Source organism: Meles meles, chromosome 11 (genome assembly GCF_922984935.1).
Source record: "Meles meles chromosome 11, mMelMel3.1 paternal haplotype, whole genome shotgun sequence".
In the NCBI taxonomy this organism is placed as follows: domain Eukaryota; kingdom Metazoa; phylum Chordata; class Mammalia; order Carnivora; family Mustelidae; genus Meles; species Meles meles.
In genome coordinates, this window is record NC_060076.1 from 71,238,701 (window position 1) to 71,259,204 (window position 20,504).

A 20,504-nucleotide genomic window follows, 5' to 3' on the forward strand; every position below is an offset into this window, starting at 1 on the left:
GTCACTCTTCCCATCACCTTACCTTCATAGTTCATATTCGAACAGGAACATTGGACTTAGATGATTAAGTGTCTGTTAAACATAACCACCAGCTTTCCGGTTCCTTTGGATTGTGGGGGTTGCTAATAAGCATTTCAGGGTGGGAGGTGCAGTCTTGCGGGGATTAAAAAAGCAAGTGTGTTTTGAAACTAAATTCTTGCCACTAACTTTAATGAAGATTGGTTTATTCTTTTCTATTCTTTAAACTCCCTACAATAATTTCTTTCCCCTGAGTAATTATTTTCAAGCCCTCATGCTCTGAACTGCCTTTTTTTTTTTTTTTTTAAATTGATGACCTCTTGGGGAAGTTGCCTTGGGAAACTTCTTTCTAGAACATCTGGCCATCCACTTTGGCCATTGTGAAGAGGGTGTTGACTGGGTCCTGGATGGCATGGTGTTTTTTCTTGGTCATCCATGCTAGGCTGTAGTCAGCCTGCTTTTATTTATGATTTGGAGGAGGGCTTCTGAAATGTACTCCAGAAATTCATTGCCTGCCCTGAAACCCATTTATCCCTCCATGTCAACTTTCCCAGGGCTCTGAAATGTTGGCGATAAATCAGTTTCTCATCGGAAATCAGTTTAGTGCACATTATGTCACTTATCATTATTCAAGGGATTCTTTCCTTTTTCAAATATGAAGAAATTATTCTGGGCAGGGCTTTTAAGTGGGAGAAGAAAGAAACTGAACATGGATGGCAAACTAGCAACCAATATATCTATTCCTTAACCTTCCTTTTTCTCCTTCCCGTTACCTACCCACTCATCTTTCCTTCCCTTTGTCCCTTCCCATTTCTCTTCCTTCCCTCCCCTATCTCTGTGGAACAAACTCTGTCTGATCAGTGCAGGAAAGAGAGCCAGGTTGTTCTGGGGAAGGCTGATGCCCATGGCTGCTGGGAGCCATGGCTGTTGCGGGAAGCTGACAGGAAAGTTGTATGAGGTGAAAACGGGATCAGCTGTGTGCTTGCAACATCCCAAGAGGTCAGTCTGTTGGGATATAGCTGGAATAGATTTGGAACAAGCATCCAAGAAGAAATAGGAGGACAGGGGTATCAAGAAGCTCTATATAGATGAGATGAGGGATAATAAGAATGAATTAGTGTATCTGAAAAAAAAAAAATGGCTGGGGCATCCAGGTGGCTAACTTGATTAAGTGTCTGACTCTTGATTTCTGCCCAGGGCATCATCTTAAGGTCCTGGGATGGAGCCCATGTGGGGCTCCTTACTCTGTGGGGATCTGTTTGAGATTCTCTCCCTCTACCTTTGCCTCTCTCTGAGTGTGTGTGTGCGTACTCACTCTCTGATAAATGAAAAAATTCTTTAAAAAATTACTGATGCTTAGCTTTTATCCCTTAGCTACTAAGTTTTGATATTTTTGTTTATGTGTTTTAAAATGTTTAGACAATTTTCCAGTAAGCTTATTTATAGTAAACGATTCTTTGACTTTGATTCTTAAATGCATGCAATGTTTTCCTTAGGCTACACACATTAGACTGTGGACTCTGATAAACAAAGGGAGGGTTTTAGAAGGGAGGGGGGGAGGGATGGATGGCTCCGGTGGTGGTGGGTATTAAGGAGGGCACGTATTACATAGAACACTGGGTGTGGTGTATAAACATTGGATCTTGGAACACTGAAAAAATAAAATAAAATTAAAAAAAATTCTCAATTGTTAGCAACATGTAGTAAAGTAGTTAGAGTTAAATAGCATGGTTTCTGAAATTTCTTTTACAGGATTCTAGCATATATAAAAATGTAAGGGATGAGGATAAATCGAGAAAGTTTGGCAGCAAGTTTAATAATCACTGACTCTAGGCAATGGGAACATATGATTCATTATATTATTTTGTGTATGCTGTAATATACAGCACAAAAATTTTAATAAATTCTTTTATAAAAATATATAAATATAAATAAAAAATGTAAATCTCTAAAGTCAGATGTCTTTCAACACTTAGTAGAAGAAATAACTTTTTAAAAAATTTTTATTTTATTTTTTCAGTGTTCCAAGATTCATTGTTTATGCACCACACCCAGTGCTCCATGTAATACATGCCCTCCTTAGTACCCACCACCAGGCTCACCCATCCCCCCATTCCCCTCCCCTCCAAAAGCCTCAGTTTGTTTCCCTGAGTCCACAGTCTCTCATGGTTCTTCTCTCCCTCTGATTTCCCCCATCTCACTTCTCTCCTTTTCCCAGTCTCCTCCATGTTATTCCTTATGGTCCTCAAGTGAGTGAAACCATATGATAATTGGCTCTCTCTGCTTGACTTATTTCACTCCGCATAATCTCCTCCAGTTCTGTCCATGTTGATATGGAAGTTGGGTATTCATCTTTCTGATGGAGGCATAATACTCCATTGTATATATAGACCATATCTTCTTTATCCATTTGTCTGTTGAAGGGCATCTTGGTTCTTTCCATAGTTTGGTGACTGTGGCCATTGCTGTTATGAACATTGGGATACAGATCGCCCTTCTTTTCACTACATCTGTGTCTTTGGGGTAAATACCCAGCAGTGCAATTGCAGGGTCATAGGGTAGCTCTATTTTTAATTTCTTAAGGAATCTCCACACTGTTCTCCAAAGTGGCTGCACCAACTTGCATTCCCACCAACAGTGTAAGAGGGTTCCCCTGTCTGCACATCCTCTCCAACACTTGCTGTTTACTGTCTTGTTGATTTTGGCCATTCTAACTGGTGTATGGTGGTATCTCAGTGTGGTTTTGATTTGAATCTCCCTGATGGCTAGTGATGATGAACATTTTTTCATGTGTCTGTTAGCCATTTGTATGGAGAAGAAACAACTTTTAATTTGTAAAAATTGGCTGCTTGAGAGCTTTGTCTCCATGCTAAGTAAATCTAAACAACCAATTGAAAATTTATAATGTTTGGTAAAAATGTTTTAAGGATTGACATTTGACTTCTGGCCAGTGTCAGTCTAATAACAAATGAATTCTGAATCAGGAAAGAAGAACTCTGTGAAATTCAGTTTCTAAACCAGACCAGGTGACTCACTGATTCTAGGAACTGGTAAAGGTCTTATCCATCACCCAGTCTGATTTTGTATTTTTGAGGACATTTCTAAATAAGAAATTGTGTAATCTTCTCATGATCACAAACCTAGTTTTGTTGTTGATGATGGTGTCTTTTAATATCAAGAATTTCTGTATTCTTGTATGTATACCCTGGAAATATTAATTTTACCATAAATGCAAAAATTTTTTTAAATGAGGACTTGTATATTATTAACCCAGAGAAACTGGGTTCAACTCCTGGGACTCATCCATGGATCTATCAAAAGGATCTGGTTGCACCATCAGGGAGATTGGATAAGGAAGATGTGGTCCATATACACAATGGAGTATTATGCCTCCATCAGAAAGGATGAATACCCAACTTTTGTAGCAACATGGACGGGACTGGAAGAGATTATGCTGAGCGAAATAAGTCAAGCAGAGAGAGTCCAGTATCATATGGTCTCACTTATTTGTGGAGCATAACAAATAACATGGAGGACATGGGGAGATGGAGAGGAGAGGGAGTTGAGGGAAACTGGAAGGGGAGATGAACCATGAGAGACTATGGACTCTGAAAAACAACCAGAGGGTTTTGAAGGGGCGAGGGGTGGGGTGGGAGGTTGAGGAACCAGGTGGTGGGTAATAGGGAGGGCACGTACTGCATGGAGTACTGGGTGTGATGCCAAAACAATGAACACTGTTATGCTGTAAATAAAAAAAAAAAAAGGATCTCGTTGCAGAACTTCAGGCAACTTTCTTCTTGGGTATGTGTATAACTTTGATCCTTTGATTGTCTTTGGGTAGGCAATGAGGGCAAAATATCTTGGAGGAATGGTTTGATGGTAGACTTTCAGGTTCTTTGACCTGACCCTTTTAAGATCTCTTTAACTATAGGTGTTCTCAGGAATGGTATTTTCCAGAGATGACTTGAAGGTCAGCTGCCCTGATTAACAAACTCTCTACAAGGACATTGTTATCTTATTAGGATTTTAAAAAAGATTTTATTTATTTATTTGACTGAAAGAAATCACAAGTAGGCAGAGAGGCAGGCAGAGAGAGAGAAGGGGAAGCAGGCTCCCCACAGAGCAGGGAGCCCAATGTGGGGCTCGATCCCAGGACTCAATCCCAGGGATCATGACCTGAGCCGAAGGCAGTGGCTTTAACCCACTGAGCCACTCAGGCACCCCTCTTATTAGGATTTTTAAAGGTAGTTCCTTTTAATTTTACTTGTTATTTAAAGATTTTCCCTTTTTAATGAGATGTAATTGGTATGTAACATTGTATAAGTTTTAAGACACGTAACCTGATGATTTAATATATGTATATATTGCAAAATGATTACAGTAAGTTTAGTTAACATCCATTACCTCACATAGACTATCAAACCTCATGTATTAAAACAAGCTTAAGATAATGTCCATGATTTGCCTTAGTTCAGAAGAATTTAAAATGATAAACCAAACTATTTCCTTTCTCTTCCCCCCCAGATCTCCAAACCCATTCCAAAGAAGTAACTGTTAACAGTATTTTATATATCCTTCTGGGATTTTTTTATTAACATATAATGTGTTAATGACTACCTTCTGGGATTTCTCATGTAAATATAAGTTCCCCAATCACACATATGACTTTTTATAAACAGAAATGAGATCAATCTCTATATGGTATTTTTCACCTTATTAATAGCTTTAGAGATTTTTAAAATATCAGTGACTGACTTCATTTTATTTATTTTTAAAGTTTTATTATTTTTTAAAAGATTTTATTATTTACTTATTTGAGAAAGAGAGTGAGTGAGAGAGAGCAAGTGCTGGGGAGGAGTAGAGAGGGAGAAGGAGAAACTCCCCACTGAGCGGGGAGCCTGACACGCGGCTAGATCCTGAAACTCCAGGATCACGATCTTAGCCAAAAGACACACTCCCAACTGACTAAGCCATCCAGATGCCCTGACTGACTTCATTTTAAAAATGGCTTTCTGGGGGCGCCTGGGTGGCTCAGTGGGTTGAGCCACTGCCTTTGGCACAGGTCATGATCTCAGGGTCCTGGGATCGAGTCCCGCATCAGTCTCTCTGCTCAGCAGGGAGCCTGCTTCCCTCTCTCTCTCTGCTTCTCTGTCTACTTGTGATCTCTCTCTGTCAAATAACTAAAATAAAAAAAAATGGCTTTCTGATATTTATGTGAATATATAACAGACATCAAAATATTTTCTAGTAATTTGCTGTTATGCGTTATGCTGCAATAAACATGTGTGTATGTACTTTCTTGCATGTTTGCAAATCCACCCATACTAGAAAATTCTTTTAGAAATTAAATTGCTGGATAAAAAGGTATATGTTTTATGTTTTCTTAGTGATAAATATCCATTTAAAGACCTTATAGTAATTTACCCCAATAATGTTATGTGACTGTTTCCTCCCAATCTTGTTGAAAATAGGTAGAATCAAACTTATTTTTACAGTGACTTAAAATGTATTAAGGAAGAGAAATATTTGAGAGAATAATTAATTAGACAGTTACTTAATTGGGTATACATTCTATTTTATTTTTAAAATGATTTTATTTAGAGAGCACAGGTGAATGGGGGGGAGGGGCAGAGGGAGAGGGAAAGAGAGCGTCTCAAGCAGACTCTGTGCTGAGCATGGAGCCCAGTGTTAGGACTTGATCTGATTACCTCGAGATCATAACCTGAGCCAAAATCAAGAGTCAAATGTTCAGTCGACTGAACCACTCAGGCACCCCTGAGTATACATTTTTTTTTTAATTTTTTCCATTTTATTTATTTTTTCAGCGTAACAGTATTCATTCTCCTTGCACAACACCCAGTGCTCCATGCAAAACGTGCCTTCCCCATTACCCACCACCTGTTCCCCCAACCTCCCACCCCTGACCCTTCAAAACCCTCAGGTTGTTTTTCAGAGTCCATAGTCTCTTATGGTTCGCCTCCCCTTCCAAATTTTTTTTTTTTTTGATAAACATATAATGTATTTTTATCCCCAGGGGTACAGGTCTGTGAATCGCCAGGTTTACACACTTCACAGCACTCACGATAGCATTTAGAGTATACATTTTTAAAGCTGAAAAATTTCTTTTTTTTTTTTAAAGCTGAAAAATTTCTTAAACCAAAGTCTTATTTCTCCTCTGAACTTAAATTTTAGTTTTTAAATGAACATAGAGTAAATTTGGTGTATAGTTCTGTAAATTTGTGGAGGTTTGTATAACCTCCAGTTATACAAATCAGGGTAGTGAATAAGTCCATCACCCACAATCCTCCCTTGTGTTCCCTTTTGTAATCATGTATCCCCACCCCTAGCAACCCCTGATTTGTTCTGTGAGTATAGTTTGTGTCCTTTGAGAATGTCCTATAAATGGAATGATATAGAAAGTAATCTTTTGAGACTGAATTTTTAAAATCAGCCTTAATAACTCTGAGGTTCAGCTGAGCTGCTATGTTTATCAATACATAATAAAGAAAATTATTAAATAATGAAAGTTGGTCTTTGAAAATATCAAGAAAGTGGTGAATCTCTAGCAAGACTGATAAAGAAAAAAGAAAACACAAATTATCAATATCAGGAATGAAAGAGGCTATCACTACAGACCCCACAGAACTGTAGGTACGTAAGTTTGACAGCTTAGATGAAATGGACTCATTTCTCAAAAACCATGAATTGCCAAACTCATCCAATATGAAATACATTACTTGAGTAGTTTGTGATTATCAAAGAAAATAGGTTAAACTTGCAGGTAAGAAAATCTCTACTCCATTTACTCTCACTCTGTTACTGTAGAACCCAGTTTACTTTAAGTAGGAGTTTCTCCTGGAGCTTTCCCTGTCCATGGTGATGCCCTCCCAGTATCTCTGAGTTCTGTCCAGGGGATACCAAAGGAAAAAACGTGGAGAACCCAACATCAGTTCAGTGGTCTTGTGAATTACTGTCCTTTCCCACTTGGCCTATTTACTTTCCAAAGTCCTTAAATTGCTGCACACATTCTTTCCAGGTTTTATAGCTGCATTCAGTGGGAGAGGTGGAATGGAGTACAGTTAGTCAATACTTCCTGAAATTGGAAAATTCAAATCAAACATTTCATCCTTCCTTGTCAACTAGATCAAAATGCAGATAGGCTACATGATTTGGGCAGTGTTGAGGGGGGAAATATCTTTCGCATTCTTCTATTCCATCATTGCATGTCTGTAGGCAAAAATGTGGACTGAGCTTTGATCTTTTCCTCTTTGGAGTGTTCATATGGTAGGTTGTCTGCAAACAAAGGTGCTAAATGAATTACATATTTTGGATATTTGATTTTCAGAGTCTTTGTTTGCCATGTGGGAGTAGTGAGTATTCTTTCTTATAACCTATAGCTTTTAGCCTTGTTCCCATAACTATGGAATGTAGCCTAGTGTGCCTACACATAGTGCCTTACATCAGAAGAACAAAAATTTCATGTCTTGCAGGGTCTGTGTAACCACACAAACTATATTAGCATAAGAGGTTTAAAAAAGTTACACATTATGACTCAGATATGCATAAGTGTGACATTATTTCCCCATGACTGAATCAGTTTTCTGTGAGCTTCTTTCCTCTGGGGGCAAAAAGTTCAATCTTGCCATTTCAGGGTAACTCAAGATCTGCCAGTTTAGAATTTGATCTCTTTCAGGAAATTACTCAGTGAATTCATTGTTTAAACGTGATCACTTGAAAGTGCATGCTTCTATATCGGGGTATTTTTCCCACACCAAGAGCTTCTCCTCCTCCATTCCCAGCATGGCTTCAGGAGGCAGAGATTGCTTACAAACCATAGTGGCAACAAGGATGATGTCTCTCTTGTGCCCAGTCCTCTGTGTCTTCTCCTGGCCTGTCTTAGATGACTTGGCTTTTGGTTGCTGACATCTTTCCCCACTCTGTCCTCTCTGGATGTCACTGGCCCCACTTGACCTTTCCGGGTGGACTGGCACGTGCTGCTGAGACCTCTGCTCCTGGTCCTGGTCTTGCCCCGCAGGTCTCCAGCCTGTGCCCCGTGGTGGCCCCCACTCCAGCTGTCTTTCACTTGTTGGCTCTCATTGCTTCTGTATTTACCACTGGGACAGGCAGACGCTCAACCTCTTCTGTGCCCTGCTTCAGTCTTGGGAAAACTTCTGTACCTTATGTAAGGCTCCTTCTCTATTTAGACACAATGTGGGGACATTTCTTCTGTGTTCTCCAAAGTCCTAATAGAGCACTTTCCTGAACTACTCCAGGATTTCTCTGTTTAGCCAAGCTGGAGTACTGAGGGCTGCTGATGCCTTCTCATAGCTGTAGATAGTATTTTAAAAGCAGTTTTGTCCTCTCTGGGTCTCTCCAAGCTCTCTACTTGCCTTCCTTCCCCACCCCTGACCTACAGTTAATAATGGCTTTTATCCTTGGGTGCAAGATTAATATTCTAAAACAATCCTTATACACAAGAAGCAACTATTTCTGGAAGGTGATGGGAGAAAGGGCTATTATCTACAATAGCAATAACAAATAAAAACAAATTTCTCAAATATAACAAGAAATGTGCAAAAAATTTATAAATCTATTAAATTTCACTATGGGGTTACTGTAGAGTAGATTAAAAAAAGGAGTTCAATAAGTGGAGGCTTCTTATGTTTCCTAAAGTCAATTCTTTGCGAGTTAATATATGCATTCAAATAATTTTCAAATCAAAACATCAGTGAGATTCTTTATGGCATTTAAAAACCGAGTTTAAGGCTCATTTGCAAAAGAAAATGCTCCAGAATTGCCAGTAGACATGTGAAAAAAAAACAATGATAGGGTAGAGTCCTCGTTTTATTAGGTAGCAAATCAAGGCATATGAGCTATAATAATGGAGTCCTCATGACAGACACATATAGTAATTAAGATAGACACAGGAATAGGAAAAGAAACAGAACACAAAGCACCCCCTCCAATTGACTCATTATTTGTGAGAATATGGGTTATGATAAAGATTGTATTTTATATCAGAGATGGAAAGATTAAAGTCATGATCTTTTGTATTGCCTTTCCACTTGGAAAAAGAGAAAAAAAAAAAGCTAAAGACCTACCTCACAGCATATATGTGGTTAATTCCAGATGATTTCAAAAGCCCAATATATTTAATAATCTATAGAAGTTTTAGGTACAAATTTAGGACTATTTTTTATAATTATGGAATCAAACAAGGCTTCCTAAGGAAAATATAAACAGAAGAAACAAAGCAAGATAAAAACAAAACAAGATTTATGCAAAAATTGAACTCAGGTACCAGACTTTTTGGTGTGCTCACTGCACAGAGTAGATTTTCAGTCAATATTTGTTGAATGAATGAGTATAAAACAAATTATAAATAAATTAAAACACAAACATCATAAATAATGGACGAACATTTGGCAAATATGTAACAAGTATTAAATATGCAGAATGTATAAACCCAAGGTTAAATAACTCAATAAAAAAAGTGAAAAGACCCATAGAAGGAATAAAATTAAATGGCCAGTAAACTCATAAACAGATGCTTAATATCATTAGTGACAAGGAAAATGTAAATTAAAACAAGATGTTTTTATTACACTGAGAAAATGGTTAATGTTGATACTATCCAATTAATGAGGATGAGAGCAACACCGCTGGTGGGGGTGGCACGTAAATTGGTAAAGCCATTTGGGAGGGAAATTTGGCCATATCATTCTAAATTAAAAATGCCTGTGTCCATTCACATGCTAAGGACAGGCAATCTGTGCTGGGTGTGATAAGTGAAGAATGGTAACACAAGGATGATAATTTAACCTTTGGATTCTTTTTAGTTCTTGCATTTTTTTTGTTGAAGTGCTTAGAAAAGTAGCTGGAAGGTAATATAAAAGTGGTATTTAAATGATTTGATTACATTTTTGCTGTTGAATTGAAATTCTCTCTAAAGTTATCAGCCATCACTCATTTGGATTCATCTTAATTAGTTTTAACTTTTTTCCATGTAGGATAACCTACTTTAGATATGAGATTCTCGACTTTTAATTTTGCACTGAGCAATGATATGCTTCATAGGTTAGTTTAGAATGATTTAACAATATTCAACATCAGAATTTATGAGACTAAGTGGTGAATTCAGAGAAAGTGTCTAGGTTACTTAAAGTATACATCAAAAGTAAGAGTTTAGATGTGTGTGTGTTTTTTTTAAGATTTTATTTATTTGACAGACAGAGATCACAAGTAGGCAGAGAGGCAGGCAGAGAGAGAGGAAGGGAAGCAGGCTCCCTGCTGAGCAGAGAGCCCGATTCAGGACTTGATCCCAGGACCCCGAGATCATGACCTGAGCCAAAGGCAGAGGCTTAGCCCACTGAGCCACTCAGGTGCCCCTAGATGTGTTTTCAATGCCTGTGTCTCGATCCAACAAGCTCATCTCTATGATTCTAGTGAAAGTGAAATTTATCCAGGCATAGGTTTATATTATGCAAGGTATATATTACATCATTGCTTATAACACTGAGCATTGGAAGAAATAAAAAGCCTAGAATTCTGGCAAGGTTACATAAATTATGTGAGTTACATACAGTCATTAAAAGGAACAAGGCAGACCTATAGTACTGACACTGAAAGATTTATTAGCTATATCTTGGAGTTAAGAAAGCAAGTAAAAGTTCCACATATTGGATGATCCATATATATGAAAATAGGTTATTTTAGATGAACATGTAAGTGCAGAGAAGGGCTGCAAAGATGTGTACTAACTGATTACCTCAGGGGAAGAGAGTAGGGTAGAGGGAGGTGAGGACACATGTTGTATTTATTATATGATATGGTTATATTTTATTATATAGTCATTTTTATTCCGATCTTTCACAATGAGAATATTCTCCTAGATCACTTGGTAATAAAGAGAAAACAAGAGGAGGGAAAACTTTTTTTTTTAAAGGTTTTATTTATTTATTCAAGAGAGAGAGAAAGAGAGAGGCAGAGGGAGAAGCAGACTCCCCGTGCAGCAGGGAGCCCGATGCGGGACTCCATCCCAGCATCCTGGGATCTTGACCTGAGCCGAAGGTAGTCGCTTAACCAACTGATCCACCCAGGAGCCCTAGGAAAAAAAAAACTTTATGTCAAAATTGAGAAAGAGAAGGAGAGGGTAAGTAGGGGAGAGAGGAAGGGAGAAATCAAAGTGCATTATGCATTAAGAACATGCTATGAAAATACAGAGCCAGATGAAAGAAGACCCACTTGCCGAGAGTTCTCTGCTCAGTCCTGGTTGGTACCTGATTAGCCCAGCAGGGTAGTTAAGATCACCTTCTTGCTCTACTTATCAGACACTGCTGCTGCCAAGCACCCTGAAGGGACAGGGGTGCTTGAAGATGGCTTCCGCATGCAAATCAGGGCGGAGAGGACCGCCAGCTTCTGCATAATACATGGTGCAACTCAGCCATGGAGCACCGTTGAGTCAAGTTGCTGGCTGGCGTCTGTCACGCTCCCTCCCTAAAGTTCCGGTGGCTCCGCCTGAAAGCCTGGGGTGGCCCGTCCTTTCTGGCTCTGATGGTGCTCTCTGTGAGGCTTCATGTTTAGGTGGCATTCCTTTGCTTTCCAGCCCCGCTTGAGGCTAATCTAAGGAGCAGTCCCCTTGCTGCTGAATAACTTCATCAGTGGAGAACAGACCTTCTTCCGTAGCCTGCGGAGAGCATACCAGGAGCCTCGCTTTTGCTCTGGTGTAAGGAACAGCATGAGAAAAGCCCTGGGTCCCATACCCGTTCACGAGGCCAGTCAGGATGCTGCCTTCCTCCGCTTTTGCTCTTCCAAAGACTCTTGTTCTGAGTGATTAGTTTGCTCAGGGGCGGCCTGAGAACTACCCACGCTGGTGGCTTCAACAGCAGAAATCTCTTCTCTCCCAGTTGTGGAGACTAGAAGTCCTAACTCAAGGTGTCAGCAAGGCCGTGCTCCCCCCGAAGGCTCAGGAGAGAATCCGTTGCTGCTTGCAGCTCTCTGGTTGCTGGCTGCCCTTGGCCTTCCTTCCTTGCCCGTAGCTGTGTCATTCTGATCCCTCTTCATCTTCACGTCACCTTCTCCCTGGGTTTCTCTGTGTCTCTCTTTCTCTTATAAAAACATCAGTCATAGGTTTTAGGGCTCACCCTAACACAGTAGGTCTTCAAGTTAATCACATCTGCAAAGACCTTATTTCCAAATACATTCCGATGTTACATTCTGATGTTCTAGGTGGGCAGCAATTTCCAGGGAACCTTATTCCGCTCACTGCACCAAGTGGCCTCCACTCAGATCTCCCACTTTGAATATTTCTGTTTATTCTTTCAGTTACCTTCATGCTTTTGCTTTAAGGCTCATTCCTTCGCTTTATGCATGTGTTCTTTTTATAGGGGGGTGGGGAGGACTTGATCATATGCTTCTGATAGTAAAGCTTTACACATTTTACTTCTCCAAGCACCCATAGTGATAGTTACCCCATCTCTGCCCTCTTAGAGTAGCTTGTCCCATTGGCCTCATTCATATCCTTGTCTCATCCTGTCTCCAGTGTTTAGTTTAGAAGATTTCTTCCCCTGGTCCATGGCTTAAGAAAGGACTCTGCATGTAATCAGTTCCCAATCAATGCTTGTGGACTAGAATCAAAATGTTCCTTTTAGGGAGCAGGTGAAAGAAGTTTAACTGCCATGTTCTTTAAAAACAAATCAAAACACATACCTGACCAAAGCCCATTGCTTAGATCAAGTAACGGTAGGTCCCCCTGTTGTGGTTTTAGTTTTGGCTTTAGTTTGCTTCATTCCATTGTTTCTTTCCAGCTTTGGAAGCCAGCTTCTGTTATTCTAGCAATAGCTCTCTGTAGGTTTGGCAAGACATCTCTTTTTCTTCTAGGTACAACTGTTTCATTGAACATTTCTGTGTTTAGAACTTGTATCAGAACGTCCTTGCAGTTCAGGCCTCTAAATGGTTTCCCTATTGCATTCTTTTGTGTGTGTGTGTGTGTTTCCCAATATGGAAAAAAGTGATGGCAACAATAGGTAATGACAAAAAACCCCTGAACTTCATGGGATGCAATTCTAAATGGCATGCACATTTGATAAACCACCAATTTGTCATTTTTACCCTTTTCCTTATGTTATGGTTGGTGGCTACGTTATGGTGGAGACTAGAAGTCCAAACTCAAGGTATCAGCAGGGCTGTGCTCCCCACCAAAGACTCTAGGGGAGAATCCGTTGCTGCTTCCAGCTCTCTGGTTGCTGGCTGTCCTTGGCCTTCCTTCCTTGCCCGTAGCTGTGTCATTCTGATCCCTCTTCAACTTCACTTCACCTTCTCCCTGGGTTTCTCTGTGTCTGTCTCTTTCTCTTATAAAGACACCTATCACAGGCTTTAGGGCTCACCCTAACGCAGTAGGACTTAAAGTTAATCACATCTGTAAAGATCTGATTTCCGAATAGGGTTACATTCTGATGTTCTAGGTGGGCAAAATGATATCATTTTGATTGGGTACAATGGTGGTTTCTTGGACTTCAGGGAGGACCCAGCACTCTTCCTTGAATGTGATGGGAATATTGGAGAAAGCAGAAGGAAAAAAGCATCTCCCGTATTTCATGGGGGGTGTCCTTCCAGGGGCTCCCTTCAGGAGCACTCATGTTGTTTCAGGATGGACCACATGATTCAAAATGACAGATCGTGTTGTTGGTCTAAATGTCTGACTGGTAACCCTGGTGGACCAAGAGATTCCATGCTTGGTGTACGAGCACTGGAAGTGATTCAAACCTGGGTCAAGTGGGTAGTGTTATTCATGTTTCCATTTGGTTGGAAATGCTTTATAATGCCTCATTTTTGGATGCAGTTTTATAGTATCAAGTCTTGGGATGAAGTTACATAAGCAGTTGATTTTGGCTGTGATAATTACCATTTTTCCTAGTTGAGTCACCCCTACCAACATGACTCCCGAGAGTCTAGTTAGTTATAGGACATCTACAGTAAGCAGGCACTTGGATCTCCTGCCCTTGGTGTCATGTGCTTTTGCTAACTTTCTTTTCTTTCTCTTTTTTTGGCTAAGATTCTCAGGTCGTTCTACCGTACACTCAGGAAGCAAAGTGGGAAACCAAAAAAACTCATTTGACTTGCTTTATTGAGATAGTTGCTTTATTGTGGTGGTCCAGAACTGGACCCACAGTATCTCTGAGGTCTACTTGTGTAGGGCTAGGTCAAGTTGAAGGGCTCTCTCTTATCCATGGAAGTTTCTTCTTTGCCCTCCAGAATAGGAACAACTTCAGTGGGTTGAGTACTTAGGTCTCAAGCAGTCTGTTGGGTGTTTTATGTCATTAACTCATTTCATCCTCATCATGGGCTCTTTATCAGGGGTCAGTGAATGATGGCCCCTGGACCAAAAGCAGCCTGCCTTCTGTTTTTGTATGGCCTGTAGGCTAGAAGTAGGTGTCCTAGTCTTAAAAGGATAGGAGGAAGAAAAAAAGCTAAGGACAAGACTTTGTGAGGTATGTGGATGATATGAAATGAGATTTCAGTGTCTTTTTTTTTTTTTAAAAGATTTTATTTATTTATTTGACAGAGATCACAAGTAGGCATAGAGGCAGGCAGAGAGAGAGGAAGGGAAGCAGGCTCCCTGCCAAGCAGAGAGCCCGATGCGGGGCTCGATCCCAAGACCCGGGATCATGACCTGAGCTGAAGGCAGAGGCTTTAACCCACGGAGACACCTAGGTGCCCTGAGATTTCAGTGTCCTGTTGGAACACAGCCATGCCCACTGGTCTGTCTTGTCTGTGTTTGCTTTTGTATTATACCAGCTAAGTCTAGTAGTTGAGACAGAGATCTTGAGGCCTGCAAAGTCAAAAGCATTTACTGTCTGCTCTAGGCGATGGGTTCCATTATTATTCCCATTTTACAGAGGAGGAAATGGAAGCTGGGAGTCTTCAGTTTGGCTGTAGCAATTTGTCCAGATGCTGAACTTGAGGTTAGAAATGTTGACCTCAAAGTCCTTATTTTTTTTTTTTAAAGATTTTATTTTACTTACTTGACAGATAGAGATCACAAGTAGGGAGAGAGGCAGGCAGAGAGAGAGAGAGGAGGAAGCAGGCTCCCTGCTGAGCAGAGAGCCCGATGCGGGGCTCGATCCCAGGACCCCAGGATCATGACCTGAGCGAAAGGCAGAGGCTTTAACCACCTGAGCCACCCAGGCGCCCCCTCAAAGTCCTTATTAAAGCTTCTCCTGAACAGCACAGGTAGCCAGAGGATTCCGAGAACAAGTGTTCATGAGACAGCAACTGGGCGATCCAGGATCCCCTATGAAGATCTCAGTGCATGTGTGTGTGTGGGCGAGCCTGTATGTATGCTTCCAACCCCAGAGAACTGTAACAGGCGAAAGATGAATTAAATACAATGGAAAAAAAAAAAAAAACCAAAAAAACCTCTTTGCTTTGGAAGTAGAGGCAACACAGTGCCAGTAGCATCTTGGAGGCTGCTGGCTGTCCTTTTAGTAGAAGAGTGACGGCGGGATTATCACTCTTGATGATGATAGTAACAGTTGTTGTTGATGATCATGATCATCTCCAAAAGAGAGCAGTCCTGAAGAGAGCAGTTCTCCGGCTGGCTCGTTAAAACCTATCTGGAGAGTTATAGTTTGTCGAATGAGTGAGTAATGCGCTGCCCTTTTGGTACTCAAGTGTCATTCTGCGCATGTGCGGAGAGTTTGTGTTCCCGAGCGGTTTCGTCTCCGAAGAAGCCACTCGGATGAAAAACCTGAATGTCACTGCATATGCCGCATGCACAACGAAGTGGGGTGTGTCCCTCGGTTCTCACCGTGAAGCCCCCGCCCTCTCCCCGAAAGACACGGGAGGGACACTGTTCATTTGGTTAGGAATAAGGTATCAGTCGTGCTAAAAAGGCCAGGAGCCCTGATGACTGCTTTGGGCCCTTTGGAAACCAAGGCTCATATTTGCAGGGCGCTAGAGGTCTTGCAGGCACCAACAGACCCTTTGCCGTGTTTCTCCAGAGTCTTAAAATCTGACAATGGATCGTTTTCCCCCAGTGGACTCCTAGAGGACGGAGGCACAGGACAGCAGTAGCGCAGGTATAGATATTGCCCTAAGGTCTGTTTGAGGCACCAGCTCTAAGCTTCAACGGCAGTTTGAAGGCATTTAGGGAGGGGCGCCTGGGTGGCCGAGTTGGTTAAACCTCTGTCTTGGTTAAGGCTCTGGTCATGATCTCTCGTTAGGGGATCAAGCCCCATGGCGGCGAGCTGGACTCTGTGCTCACAGCTTCAGATAGTCCCTCTGCCCCTCCAACCCTGCTCACGTGCGTGCTCTCTCTCTCTCTGCCAAATAAATAGAACCTTTATTTTATTTTTTTAAGATTTTATTTTTTTTACAGAGCACAAGTTGGGGGGGCAGTGGAGGGAGAGGGAGAAGCTTCCCACTGATCAGGAAGCCTGATGCGGGGATTGATCCTAGGACCCTGGGATCATGATCATGACCGGAGAGCCAAAGGCAGATGGTTAATCAACTGAGCCACCCAGGTGCCCTAAAGTCTTAAAAAAATAAAAATAAAATACAAAGCGTTGGGGAGATTTTTCGTAGCTGTCAGCCCAGGTATATATGATAAAGATCTATGTGTTTACGTGTATATCCCTGAAGTTATGTTTTTTGTTTTCCTATAGCTCTATACAATGATTAGAGGGAGACTGCTTTTTGAAAGAAACACTTTTGAGAGTGTTTCTCTCTCAAACACTCCCCCACCCGCAAAAAAAGCCCCCCTCTATTTGTTTTTGTTTTTTATTTTCCGAAGATTTGAGGGTGGTCATTGGCTAAAAATAGAAAGTTGTGTTCTTTGTTTTCACCCAGGACCCTGCTCAGCAGATCATTGTATGTCCCCAACCCCATATCTGGGCAAGATCTCAAAGTGGAATGAGAAAATCTGTCTCTGCTTTGTAAATGGTGGTTCCTCCCCCTGTGTTCTCAGTGTTAACCAGTTCCTGAAATGATAATACCCCAGGATCTGCTGATGCAAAAAGGGGGCCTCTGAGCTGCCCTGTGGAGAGGCTCGGCCTCCCCAGCCCTCGTGTGGCGGGTAATGGACGTCTGCAAGAGAGGTGCCCTGCTGTTTTCAGCACAGTTACATGCTCTAGACCTTTTTAAAGTAGACTTTTGCTCTTTTTGCCCTCCTCTGCTCCTCAGTGTTATTCTTGTTCTTAGCCCTTATGTGGCTGAGTAAATGCTTTTCAGCTGAGTTCAACTCAGTCTCCTCCATCTCCTTCTCTTATTCCAGCATGAGTAGGATAAACATCCCAGTGAAACAAAAGTTCGGACTCAGGCCATGTGTACCTGCCAAGAGCCTGTCCAAACACCGGTGGAAGGTAGATGTGGGCCCCTGGTGCTGGCCTTTCTTCCAGGGCAGGAAACAGAGAATTTAGGTGACTTGTTCAAGGTCACTGTTGGAAGTCCCCCTCCAAGTCTGGGGACTCATCCCCTGGGGATTTGGGATTGCCACCACCCCACCATGTTTCCCTGTCATTGATGCTGAAGCCTTAGCACCACAGTAAAAATGGGCTACAGTGTCTTCCACCATGGGGTGACCATGCTGCCCAGTCTAGTAAAGACACACAGTGACTGTTCCCGATGACACTGTGGTATAGGGTCCCAGTGCCGGGCATGGGCTCCACGCCTGGTACGTCCTTTTCCACAGGTATCTCCTTCATCAGATGTTTCCAGCTACTGAGTGCGTGCCAGATGGTTGGCGCAGACCAGAGTAAACTCCTTTACTTCATCCCTTTTCCCTGTAGCTTAAGAACAAGAAGACTAGATGCTGGAATGGCGGAGCCCCCTAGTCTCTTGGAGAAGGGGATGGGCTCATCTCCACAAGCGGATTTCCCACGTGTCCCAGCCAGCTGCCAGGCTGACCCTGGAAAGGCTCCTTTTGTATCTAAATCCAAGTTCGCTTGCCCAGTGCACAGCAAAGCCTATCACAAAGACGTCGAATGTGTAGCAAGGAGGAGGCAGCCAAGCAGGGAGACTGGAGGGCAAACTACAACTTGCCTCTCCAAAGCCAGTGACTCTGGGATCCTTAAGGGCAAAGAAAAAAGGATCTGGGGATTGGGGAGAGGAGCTTCAGAATCAGATAATATGTGGGGGAGGGTTGTACTTGTTTTCTGCACCTTTTCCCTTCTGCCTACGTTGTCAGTGGCATCCTTAGTATGAGCCGAGGATTGAGTTTTAGGCTGTTCTGTGTCTCAAAAGTTCATCCGCTGGACTTACGCACGTGCTCAGAGAGATGGTCAGTGGTCCTGAGCCATTCTGGCCGGTCTCTTAGTGAAACCTTGAGTCTGTACAAAACAACTAAATCGACGTTTTCATCTGTGGAAACATGGCTGCAGACTCTGTTCCAAGAATAAGGAGATTTGGGTAAAAAGTTACAATAGCACTTAAGAGTCCCATTAATTTGGTTACCTGTTTCACTTTTTCAGCGGTTGTGCAGTTGGTATGGGCACAGGCCAGTGCTCCAAAGCTGGGCTTTTGATCTCATACCAGTGCCAACACATTTGGGGGTGACTTTTTCCCTATCTTCTTGTTTAATGACTTAAAATTTTAAATTATATTTTCCCCTCATCTGGTTTTCTAGAAGGTAGTAAAGTGAACTGTACCTCACTGTCATGAATTTGGTTATAGTGGGGAGGAGAAAAGGAAAAAGAGGTGGGGTGTTTTTTTTTTCACCCCTTAAGTCCTTTCTGCTTTATTCTTGACTATAGTATTTATGACCTTCTAATGTCTTATGTATTTCGTTTATTAACTTTGATTTTATACCTATCTATTCCACTAGAATATGTCTTCCATGAAGACATAATTTTTTATCTTTTATAGCTACTTTTATTAGTACATTTAAACTTATAGCTAACATCTCCTAGGTACTCAATAAGTATTTGTTGAATTAATTAATAGTCCCTCTAGAAATAGCAATTCTAACAGATTCCAGCATCCCTGAGTTTGTTCCAGATGTTGAAGGGCAGAAATTGAAGATATAGGACCAGGGGTTTTCAAAATCTAAATCCTAGGAGTTGCCATAATCACTCAGACTATGGACCTTCTAGGCCAGTGTTTGGATGGGATGAATGGGATGGCAGGGCATGGCCTTTCTCTTTGACATCTGCCTCAAAGCTTAGGGTTAATCATTCATTCAGCTAGACGGAGTCCATCTTTTATCAATAATTAGCTCTGGGGATAAAATGTTGAATGAGATCTATGCTCCATATCCTCATTCATCTTGTCATTCGTAACTAGATCAACATTTTTGAGGGGAAATTATTTATCTTTTCAGACTGTTCCAACCCTGTCAAGAAGCATTCCTTAGCTTTACTATTTGCTTTGTAATATAAGTTTGCTTCCAGAGTCTTAAGAAAGTTTCTCAAGAAGGAGCCTACAGCCACATTGGCCTCTTCAGGCTTGGGCAATGAAGTTGAGCTTCTTAGCATGAGCCCCTGGTGCTGCACGTGGTTCCCTATGTCAAAATCATATGCTCCTTTTAACTCTTCTTGTATTGGTGATATGGGGTCAATATGAGAGAGAGACACAGTAGAAGTATATATGATGACGGTAAAAGAAAACGGATAGAAGATTTCAGACTTGAAGTGCTCTTTCCAAGTTCTTTTTCTGCTGCCTGCTCTCCTCTCTTCTCTGATAATGGGTCTAGTGATAAGTCTAACCCTAATACCGTGTATTAATTTCTCCCATGATCACACCCTAGAAAAATGGAACGAGACGTCAGATGTGACTTTCTATGTAACTTAGCAACCGCATATATGAAAAGGGTTAAGAGTGTTGGTCTATTATAAACTCAGAGTGAATCACATGGAGATGAAGTTCTCGAGGGAGAGCAACAATTATGTCCAAACTGAGGCTGGCGATGATCCCCTCACCTGAGTGGATGTGGCAACCCCTGGGGCTTTGGGCTTGAGGAGACAGAGACCAGAATATACCCAGAATGAGGGCACTCAAAACTGTTTCATGTGAGGAGAAGTTGATAGGATGGAGGACGTTTATTATTATAGAGAAGACTCAGAAGGACTGTAAGTGCTGTTTAAGAGCTTCCTTCAAGCGATGGAAGGACTTTGCATATGGGAGAAGCATGAGACCATTCTGGAAACTCTGGGCTTAGAACAAGGATGCGTGGGTAGAAGGTGGGTAAGGCATTTTCCAAGATGGCTGCCTGGGGGAGCTGTCTGTCTCAGCGCCTGATTCTTTAGGCAGAATGGGAGTCCTGATGTGTAACCAAGGAGCTCAGATACCTCTCGAAGCCAGTCTAGGGCACAGTAAGCAGATATGCTGACCAAGAGGAAAAGCAAATGACACCTATAGTTTGGGACCATCTTCTGTGATCCTTCTTTCCCCAGTTTGCCTTCAATGGGCTTTTATGATTCAGCTCCCTTCGGTTTTTATCTTGTTTTACTACTTAACAGTTTAATCAAGCATGTAGTTCCCATCAGTACACA

The 20,504-nt window shown here is 41.6% G+C and overlaps 1 protein-coding gene across 4 annotated transcripts in view; it reads left to right on the forward strand.

The window, feature by feature from the left end:
• Window positions 1–20,504, forward strand: part of FRMD3 (FERM domain containing 3) — a 315,298-nt gene that overhangs the window by 153,218 nt on the left and 141,576 nt on the right. The gene's annotated exons all lie outside the window — the stretch shown is intronic.